This window comes from Arachis hypogaea, chromosome 7 (genome assembly GCF_003086295.3).
Source record: "Arachis hypogaea cultivar Tifrunner chromosome 7, arahy.Tifrunner.gnm2.J5K5, whole genome shotgun sequence".
Classification (NCBI taxonomy): domain Eukaryota; kingdom Viridiplantae; phylum Streptophyta; class Magnoliopsida; order Fabales; family Fabaceae; genus Arachis; species Arachis hypogaea.
Window position 1 is genome coordinate 18738026 of NC_092042.1, and position 11433 is coordinate 18749458.

The 11433-nt window shown below is 35.2% G+C and overlaps 1 non-coding gene across 1 annotated transcript; it reads left to right on the forward strand.

The window, feature by feature from the left end:
• The first annotated feature begins 370 nt into the window (after positions 1 to 370).
• LOC112704603 (small nucleolar RNA R71) lies at positions 371 to 474 on the forward strand. Its single transcript, XR_003155221.1, has one exon. It is a non-coding gene; the product is annotated as a small nucleolar RNA R71 (small nucleolar RNA).
• The last annotated feature ends 10959 nt before the right edge of the window (positions 475 to 11433 follow it).

Sequence of the window (11433 nt, forward strand, 5' to 3'; positions counted from 1 at the left end):
CATGGCAGGGTTCTCAGGATCATAAGCTTCTTCAGAAGCTGCCTCTCTAGTACTGTTGGATGCATGTTGCCATCCATTCAGACTTTGAGAGATCATGTTGACCTGCTGAGTCAACACTTTGTTCTGAGCCAATATGGCATTCAGAGCATCAATTTCAAGAACTCCTTTCTTCTGAGGTATCCTATTACTCACGGAATTCCTCTCAGAGGTGTACATAAATTGGTTGTTTGCAACCATGTCAATGAGTTCTTGAGCCTCTTCAGGCGTTTTCTTTAGGTGAATGGATCCACCTGCAGAATGGTCCAGTGACATTTTCGAAAATTCAGAGAGACCATAGTAGAATATATCTAATATGGTCCATTCTGAAAACATGTCAGATGGACATCTTTTGGTCAGCTGCTTGTATCTTTCCCATGCTTCATAGAGGGATTCACCATCTTTTTGTTTGAAGGTTTGAACATCCACTCTCAGCTTGCTCAGCTTTTGAGGAGGAAAGAATTTATCTAAGAAGGCAGTGACCAGCTTATCCCAGGAGTCCAGGCTATCCTTAGGTTGTGAATCCAACCATATTCTAGCTCTGTCTCTTACAGCAAAAGGGAAAAGCATGAGTCTGTAGACTTCAGGATCAACTCCATTCGTCTTTACAGTCTCACAGATCTGCAAGAACTCAGTTAAAAACTGATAAGGATCTTCAGATGGAAGTCCATAAAACTTGCAGTTTTGTTGCATTAATGCAACTAGCTGAGGTTTCAGCTCAAAGTTATTGGCTCCAATGGCAGGAATGGAGATGCTTCTTCCATCAAACTTGGATGTTGGCTTTGTGAAGTCACCAAGCATTCTCCTTGCATTATTATTATTATTATTTTCGGCTGCCATCTCCTTCTCTTGTTCGAAAATTTCTGAAAGGTTACCTTTAGAATAATTTAATTTAGCTTCTCTTAATTTTCTCTTCAGAGTCCTTTCAGGTTCTGGATCAATTTCAACAAGAGTGCCTTTTTCCCTGTTCCTGCTCATATGAAAGAGAAGAAAACAAGAAAAGAAAGAGGAATCCTCTATGTCACAGTATAGAGATTCCCTTATGTTAGTAGAAGAAGAAAGGGGTAGAAGAATCCAAACATAAGGGATATAATAAGTTTGGATTTTTAGATGAAGAGAGGTGAAGAGAAGTGTTAGTAATTAATTAATTAAATAGAATAAGAAAAGAGAAGGAAAATTTCGAAAATAATTTTTGAAAAAGAGGTTAGTAATTTTCGAAAATCAAAGATAAGGTGAGATTAAAATTAAAATTTAAAACAAAAAGAATTTTTGAAAAAGAGATGAGATATTTTCGAAAATTAGAGAGGGAAAAGTAGTTAGGTGGTTTTGAAAAAGATAAGAAACAAACAAAAAGTTAGTTAGTTGATTGAAAAAGATTTGAAATCAAATTTGAAAAGATAAGAAGATAAGAAGTTGGATAAGATATTTTGAAATCAAATTTTGAAAAAGATAAAATTTTGAAAAAGATAAGATAAAAAGATAAGATTTTTAAGAAAAAGATATTTTGAAAAAGATTTAATAATTTTTTTTTTAAAATGACTTAACTAACAAGAAACTACAAGATAAGATTCTAGAACTTAAAGATTAAACCTTTCTTAACAAGAAAGTAACAAACTTCAAATTTTTGAACCAATCACATTAATTGTTAGCTAATTTTCGAAAATTAGATATAAAAGATAAGAAAAAGATTTTTGAAAAAAAATAATTTTTTTTAAAAAATTTCGAAAATAAGAAAAAAATGGAAAAGATATGATTTTTGAAAAAGATTGTGAAAAGATAAGATTTTTAAAATTAAAATTTTGACTTGACTTGTAAGAAACAACTAATTTTAAAAATTTTTTGACCAAGTCAACCCAAAATTTCAAAAATTTGGAGGAAAATAAGGAAAAGATATATTTTTTATTTTTGAATTTTTTTATGATGAGAGAGAAAAACATAAAATTAGAGAGAAAAACATAAAAATGACCCAAAATATGAAAATTTTGGATCAAACACATAATGCATGCAAGAACACTATGAATGTTAAGATGAACACCAATAACACTTTGAAGATCATGATGAACATCAAGAACATAATTTTGAAAAATTTTTGATGCAAAGAAAACATGCAAGACACCAAACTTAGAAATCTTTAATGCATGGACTCTAACAAACAAAAAATGCATATGAAAAACAACAACCAACACAAAACAAGAAAACATCAAGATCAAACAAGAGGACTTATCAAGAACAACTTGAAGATCATGAAGAACACTATGAATGCATGGGATTTTTGAAAAATGCAAGAAAAATTTTTAAAAGCATGCAATTGACACCAAACTTAAAAATTGACTCAAGACTCAAACAAGAACACAAAATATTTTTTATTTTTATGATTTTCTATTTTTTTTTGAATTTTTATTAATTTTTGTTTTCGAAAATATTTTTGGAAAAATGAAAAATAAAAGAAAAATTTTGAAAAAGATTTTTGAAAAGAAAATTACCTAATCTGAGCAACAAGATGCCGTCAGTTGTCCATACTCGAACAATCCCCGGCAACGGCGCCAAAAACTTGGTGGACGAAATTGTGATCTATATTCTTTTGTACTTGTATGAAATCATTATTATGGCACCAGTTGAATTCACAACTCCGTTCAACTAACCAGCAAGTGTACTGGGTCGTCCAAGTAATAAACCTTACGCGAGTAAGGGTCGATCCCACAGAGATTGTTGGTATGAAGCAAGCTATGGTCACCTTGTAAATCTCAATTAGGCAGCTTAAATTGGTTTATGGGTTTTCGGAAATTAATAATAAAAAGAAAATAAAAGGGATAGAAATACTTATGTAAATTAATAGTGGGAATTTCAGATAGGTGTATGGAGATGCTGTGTTCCTCTTGAAACTCTGCTTCACTACTCACTCTTCCTTCAATTCTTCTTATTCCTTTCCATGGCAAGCTGTATGTAGGGCTTCACCATCATCGGTGGCTACTTTCAATCCTCTCGGGAAAATGGTCCTATGCGCTGTCACTGCACGGCTAATCGTCTGGAGGCATCACCCTTGGTTGATGGCTACATCCCATCCTCTCAGTGAAAACGTTCCTATGCTCTGTCACAGCACGGCTAATCATCTGTCGGTTCTCAATCAGGTTGGAATAGAATCCATTGATTCTTTTGCGTCTGTCACTAACGCCCAGCCTTCAGGAGTTTGAAGCTCGTCACAGTCATTCAATACCGGAATCCTACTCGGAATACCACAGACAAGGTGAGACTTTCCGGATTCCCAGGATCCTACTCGGAATACCACAGACAAGGTTAGACTTTCCGGATCCTCATGAATGCCGCCATCTATCTAGCTTATACCACGAAGATTCTGTTGGGGAATCTAAGAGATATGCGCCCGGCCTAAGGTAGAACGGAAGTGGTTGTCAATCACGCGCGTTCATAGGTGAGAATGGTGATGAGTGTCACGGATCATCACATTCATCAAAGTGTTGTGCAACGTATATCTTGGAATAAGAATAAAAGAGAATTGAATAAAAAGTAATAGTGATTGTATTGAAACTTGAGGTACAGCAGAGCTCCATACCCTTAATCTATGGTGTGCAGAAACTCCACTGTTAGAAATACATAAGTAAAAGGTTCAGGCATGGCCGAATGGCCAGCCCCTTGAGTGATCAAGAGACCGAATAATCAAAGGCTAAACAGTCAAGAGATTAAACTGTCAAAAGATGTCTAATACAATAGTAACTTATCCTATTTATACTAGACTAGCTACTAGGGTTTACATGAGTAAGTAATTGATGCATAAATTCACTTCCGGGGCCCACTTGGTGTATGCTTGGGCTGAGCTTGATCTATCCACGAGCTGAGGCTTTTCTTGGAGTTGAACTCCAAGTTATGACGTGTTTTGGGCGTTCAACTCCGGATCATGACGTTTTTCTGGCGTTTAACTCCAGACAGCAGCATGTACTTGGCGTTCAACGCCAAGTTACATCGTCAATTTCCGAATAAAGTATAGACTATTATATATTGCTGGAAAGCTCTGGATGTCTACTTTCCAACGCCGTTGTGAGCGCGCCATTTGGAGTTCTGTAGCTCCAGAAAATTCATTTCGAGTGCAGGGAGATCAGATTCCAACAGCATCAGCAGTCCTTTTGTCAGCCTTTTCAGAGTTTTGCTCAAGTCCCTCAATTTCAGCCAGAATTTACCTGAAATCACAGAAAAACACACAAACTCATAGTAAAGTCCAGAAATGTGAATTTAACATAAAAACTAATAAAAACATCCCTAAAAGTAGCTTGAACTTACTAAAAACTACCTAAAAACAATGCCAAAAAGCGTATAAATTATCCGCTCATCATACCTCTTCCGTCCAAGCTCCGATCGCCACACCGTTTGCAGCCACGCGACCACCGGGTCGAGCTCTACGTTTCTACTGGAATAATTTTATAGGTAATTTGCTTATTCACTCTCAGCCTCTTCTTCCCCCATTTTTCAAAAAATATGTAGTGGTGTTGAATTTCTTTATTTTTTGATGTTTTAGGATCCAATTAGTTTGAGAAAAATGTTCACTCTTATTTATACGAAGTTTGGGTAAGGTGAGGATACTATAACTTTATCTAAATATTCTGATTTTGTGCTTTGGGTATTAAATTGGGTGTATATGTGTTATGGATATGTATTAGGTTGTGAATAAATAATTGGAGTTTGAAATTGTGGATATTAAAACTTGGAGGAAGCTGAACACTAGTGTTTTACTAAAGTTTTTGGGGATGTGTTTGTTTTAGTAAGCCACCTCGATCACTATGAGGAAACTAGCTAAGGTATAATTTATGTTTCTTGCATTTAATATATAATATTTTGTGAAAACTTAGGCTAAAATCACCATAGGATAGGTTGAAATGTATGTGTATATATATTGTTTAGTATCTTGTTAATAAATATGTTTGGTTTGGTGCTTGTTGCTTAGTTGGTAAATTAGTGAATTGTTGATTAATGACTTGAGGATATAAGTTTATAAGCCTAGAATTTGTAAGCTATGGTTTTGGTTGATGGATTTGGGTAATGTATGTGTATTGTTGATGATTTGAGGTATGATTATTGTGGTGGTTGTTGTGATGATGAAGAAGGGCATATTGTGTTGATATTGGCAGGTTTGATGATGAATAGAATGTAACTTTTGAATGAAAATGAGGTTTGGGAAGTTTTGCAAAATTTGGTTTTGGGCCAAACTTCGGCGAGCTATAATTTGATTTCCGGACCCTCAATTTGTTTTGATAAAAAATTGAGTTCGTGAAATTTATGCCGTTAGAAGAATGGAAGAAAAATGATTTAAAACGATTAAGTTATGCACGTCAGAAGTTTGGGTTTAGAATATGTAAATTATGTAGCTTTCTATTTGATCAGATTTTTGGAAAAACATACATCCACACGTATGCGTAGCGTGAAATTTTGACTGACCTCGTTATATGCGTATGCGAGTGGTCCTATGCATACCCGTAATGGGTCAGCATGCATGTCAACACGTAAGCATGTCCCACGCGTACGCGTGACACATGAGGTACTCACCTACGCGTACGCATGGTAAGGGGATGCGCGCGAGAGCTGCCTTTTTACACTCCCACGCGTATACGTGGCTCCTATTCCAACAATCATGATTTTCTGAGTTTTAAACCCTATTTCAAACTTCTAAACCTCTATTTTCATTCCTTTAGTCATAAATAATAGTATTAAACCTAATAATTAGATGAAGTTAGGAAGTGGGGATAACTTGGAGGTGAAGTAAAGCTGAAAAAGTGATTAGTTGAATATGAAAAGCTATGAATGATTATGTATGATACTTGGCTTAAATAATCAAATGATCTGAGATACGAGATTCTCTGGGTAAAGTACCGTGGCTTGCCACTACGTGTACCAGGTCGAAACTCGATACTCTGTTGACCCTACGCCGTAAGGGTGACCGGGCACGTATAAATTCCCAGGAATGGTACCCCTATTGAGCAATTGATATTGATATAAAAGAAAAAGCTATGCATAGACTCTTGGGGATGCGTGACGAGGAACAGTCTAAGGGTTTAGCAAACCGAACTCGTCGGGTTGGCTTGATAACCAACAGATGATACTCTTCAGCCATAGGACATGTATGCATCATGTGCATATTATTTGAATTACTTGTTTGTGCATTAACTGGGTGTGCCTAAGTATATTTTCTATGTTAAATGTATATTTGTTACCTGTAGTACTTATAACCTTCTTGTGCTTACCTTTATCTGCTTATTTGTCTGTGATATGTTGTCGGAGATGGAGGAGGTATGGAAGAAAGGCAGTAAGACCGAGGTTCAAGATTAAGTTAAGATAGGCTTAGTTACTTTTAGAAAACCACATTTTATGGCTTTTATTTAATACTTTAAGCTTTATAATCTGAGTGTCGGCGTTCTAGCATTGCCTCTGGCATTCTCAAGACCTTATATCTTATATGTGTGGCACCTTTACAATACTGAGAACCTCTGGTTCTCACCCTATACTATGTTATTGTTTTTTCATATGCAGGTCGAGAGGCACCTCCTTAGGCGTCTGAGCTTCTGAAGCGAAGTGGTTATCGAGTTACTTTTTGGATTGGATAGTTATATATATATATATATATATATATATATATATATATATATATATATATATATATATATGTTTGTGTGTGTGTGTGTGTGTGTGTGTGTGTGTGTGTGTATTCTCTCCGCATGACTTGTTCCTTTTGATCTTCTTAGAGGTTTATGGAGAGACAGGATTTTGTTCATGTAAATTTGGGTCTTGGATATGTATATATATGTGTATATATTCTCCGGCCAGCCTTGACTTCGCAGGCTAAGGTAGGAGCTTGTTACTTGTATCTTTGGCCCTCTATTCCTACTTTTATTATCTTATGCTTCATAGCTATAGCTTTCTTTGTATGCAAGTTAACTTGTTTTCTGAACATTGCGCTTTTATTCCAGGATTTTTATTTCTTCTATTCTTCAAGGTTCCTAGTTTATTATGTTCTTTCTGCTATTATATTTACACTTTTTATTTTAGAGGTTGTAATACCACATCACCTCTGTTTTACGGCTTAAGCATAAAGCTCCGTGTGGTAGGGTGTTACAAATTGGATGTCCTTTTGACATTAGAATTTTATTGCATGCAGATCTATAATTTGGACAGCGTAGGCTTTGCAATTCTCTTGCAGTTTCATTTAAGCTCTATAATTTGGACAGCATAGGCTTTATAGAATGCCAAGAGGTAGCTATTCTTTTTATTTGATGCTTCAGGATGTAAGTAAGCTATTTTTTTATAGAGGAAGAGGTTTTTAGATTCAACAAAGTTCAAGAGAGTTTCTTGCCAAGTTCTTCAACTCTCAGTATACTTGAATTCATGTTAGTGGTCAAAACATAAATGTGGAGCTAATTGAATTGTTGTGATTGTGAAAAATGTGATGCTGTAGTAATTTTTTATTTGAATTTTGACAGATTGTTGATAATGGCAAAACTCTGCCGTTGTTCATAGAGCTTCAAACCTTAGGTGACAGGACGTGATCAAGAAGCTGGCATTTGATCACATAATTCACAAGTATTAAGTGAACTAGAAGCATAAGAAAAAAGCAAAGAACCATGTTCTGAAAGTGTCTTGTTTTCAATGCTATAGGTCTCATTTAATTTGAGTTGAACCTTTTGGTTATGTTGGCTGTGTGGTTTCCTCAGATGGCTGTGCTTATTGAATAATTTGAATGAATGTTTGTGTATGTGTTTATTCTTTGTTTGTTTTCAAAAGGAAGAGGATGAAGCATGAGTTAAGAAAGCGCTTGTGACACTATGTGAACTTCACAGAAGAAAAAATTGATTTCACGAGAGAACAACTAATATAATGTTTGTTTCCATCCAGCACCAAGGTTTTTATTTTCCCTTTTATATTTTGTGATTGTGCGACTGTTTTGAAATTCTGATCTTAGGCATAAAGATAGTTTTTGGTGTTATCAGGATCATGAAAGCATCTTTATCGTCTCAATATGAACAAGACTAAGCAGCAAAGGTAGAATTTAATTCACAGAGAGGCTATGGGTGTGATTCTCAAGTGTCAGATCATTAGAGATTTGATTTTCTAATGTAACAGTATAGCTTTAAGATAATTCTGTTATCGTGAAGAGATTTTATGCATCTCAATAATAAAAACTAAGCTTTATTGATATATGTGTAGGTTACTTGTGGTAGTAGCTGAGGTAATAAGTGGATACGTTGTCTTTTGCCTTCATTTCTTATATGTGCTATCATCAAATTTAATCCGCTCCCATTTATATGATTTTCAAATCGTATAATGTTTTTGCTTCTGGTGTTGATAACATAAAAAACTCGTGATGGATAGGAAAGAATTCATTCTTTTGGGAAGGTCAGACACTAAAGGTGAATATTACAAACCTTGAGCATATTAAAAAAGTTCTTACTAATAACCGTTACTTCAAGAAAGAGAAGCCTAATCTGATGCGTCTTGCCACATTAATGGGCTCTGGACTTCCAAACTATGAGGACCAACAATGGCACACACATCGAAAGATCATCAACCCTACTTTCCATCATGACAAATTAAAAGTTGGTTTAATTTGCTTTTTATTCAAATAAATTCTCTTATATTTATGTATGTTAAGCATTGTTGACTCTGCTACTAACTATGTATATAGATTCTAACATCTACAATAATCCAATGTTGCGATGATGTGATTACTAAATGGGAGGAGATACTGTCTTTAGAGGGTAAATGCAACATTGATGTATGGCCTTCCATCCAAAATTTGGCTTGCAATGTTATTTCTAGAATAGCCTTTGGAAGCAGTTACTAAGAAGAAAAAAGAATTTTTGAACTCCTTACCAAGCATGCTACACTTGTAATTTTATGTGTCAAGGACTTAAGTGAACTTTGTAACTTAAGCAAAAAATTTATGCTGTCTGAATTTATGCAATTGTAGCAGTTTTATTTATTTGTTTATTTATGCCTTGTCTCAAGTCCCTAAATTTCTTAAGAATTCTTTATTTTTAGCCAAAAGACAACCTTTGAATGGTTGCATATCAAACTGATAGGCAGCACTTTTAACAAGTTGCAAATTCAAGTAAATAGGCAATATTTTTAACGGGTTGCATATTTTAAACAATAGGAAACACTTTAACGTGTTGCATACTCAGAAGAAGAGGCAATGCTTTTTGCTAGTAGCTGAAGCATGACAGCTAAAGAAACAGGTGTAAAGTGTTGCCTAAAACACAGTTCACAAGTGTTGTCTATTTTAAAGAATAAGCAATACTTTTAAAGAGTTGTCTTAAAAAATGTTGTTTTTGAACCAAAAAAGTGTTGTCTCGACCTAAGGCAACGGTTGCATCTGCAAGGCCCCTCAAAAACGTTGCCTCAAGTCCAAAAACGTTGTTATAGATCAAAGACAACATTTTATCAACCTTTAGGCAACACTTCTTAAATGTTGTCTCAGCTCTAAAATGTTGTAGTGTTATCTTCAAACAACGAGATAACTGATGATGAACGAGAAAGAGGAAAAGGAAGAAGGAGAAGAAATTCCAATAAAAAAAGAAGGAAGAATAAGAGGAGGAGGAAGAGGAGGAGGAGGAGGTGTTGGTGAGAGAGTGAAACAAGAAGAAACTTGAGAAGGTAAAACAAAAAGGAAAAGATGAATAAGAAAAAAAGAAGAAGAAGAAGATGGTGATGATGATGAAAAAAAAATAAGCAGTAGAAGATGAGGAGGAGGAAGACGAAAAGTTTTAAATTATGCAGAACTTATAAGCACACATACACCGAAAATTCTTAAACAACACACCCAAATATCTTCGTGTTACACCCTAATTTGCTACAAATACATAAAAGTGTTTTCTCTAATGTTGCATTTTTTTTCTTCTTGTTTTCCTTATTTGTTTCTTTCTTTTAGTTGAATGAATATAAGTTCATCCTCTTCTAAGTAATTTTGTATCATCATGTGTTTTTTCTTCTTCTTTGTTTGATTTTTTTGGTTTTTATTCTTGTTAAAAGAGTAAAACAAGAAGAAACTTGAGAAGATAAAAATGAGAAAAAAAATATGAATAAGAAAAAAAAAGAAGATGATGATGATGATAAAAAAGAAAAAAAAATGCAGTAGAGAAGGAGATTTTGGGTCTAGTTAGTGCAGCATATTGTAATAACCCAACAATAGAGCGTTACATGGAGGGATTTTCGAATACATCATCAACTACAAGAAAAACGTTGAATATCGTTAGATTTATCGTTGGATGTTAGCGTCGGGTTTATCAACGGAATTACCGGTGGATTTGGCAATAAATTCGTCGAGTAAAAAAAATACCGTCAGATTTTAATTTCTGACAGTAATATTTGGAGGGAAAATAGATTAATTGACGCGAGCATTACCATCGGATTTACAGGCAGATATATACGACAGTAATCTTGATTAGTGAAACGTTATGATGAGCGGATAATTTGTACGCTTTTTGGCATTGTTTTTAGTTTGTTTTTAGTATAATCTAGTTAGTTTTTAGTATATTTTTATTAGTTTTTAGTTAAAATTCACTTTTCTGGACTTTACTATGAGTTTGTGTGTTTTTCTGTGATTTCAGGTATTTTCTGGCTGAAATTGAGGGACCTGAGCAAAAATCTGATTCAGAGACTGAAAAGGACTGCAGATGCTGTTGGATTCTGACCTCCCTGCACTCGAAGTGGATTTTCTGGAGCTACAAAAGCCCAATTGGCGCGCTCTCAACGGCGTTAGAAAGTAGACATCCTGGGCTTTCCAGCAATATATGATAGTCCATACTTTGCCCAAGATTTGATGGCCCAAACCGGCGTTCAAAGTCACCCTCAGAAATCCCAGCGTTAAACGCCGGAACTGGCACCAAAATGGGAGTTAAACGCCCAAACTGGCATAAAAGCTGGCGTTTAACTCCAAGAAGAGTCTCTACACGAAAATACTTCATTGCTCAGCCCAAGCACACACCAAGTGGGCCCGGAAGTGGATTTTTATGTCATTTACTCATCTCTGTACACCCTAGGCTACTAGTTCTCTATATATAGGACCTTTTACTATTGTATTTTCATCTTTGGACATCTAGTTCTTAGATCATATCGGGGTAGCTATCTTTATTTTATGCTATCTTAGATCATTGGGAGGCTGGCCATTCGGCCATGCCTAGACCTTGTTCTTATGTATTTTCAACGGTGGAGTTTCTACACACCATAGATTAAGGTGTGGAGCTCTGCTGTACCTCGAGTATTAATGCAATTACTATTGTTCTTCTATTCAATTCCGCTTGTTCTTGTTCTAAGATATCACTTGTTCTTCAACTTGATGAATGTGATGATCCGTGACACTCATCATCATTCTCACCTATGAACGTGTGACTGACAACCACC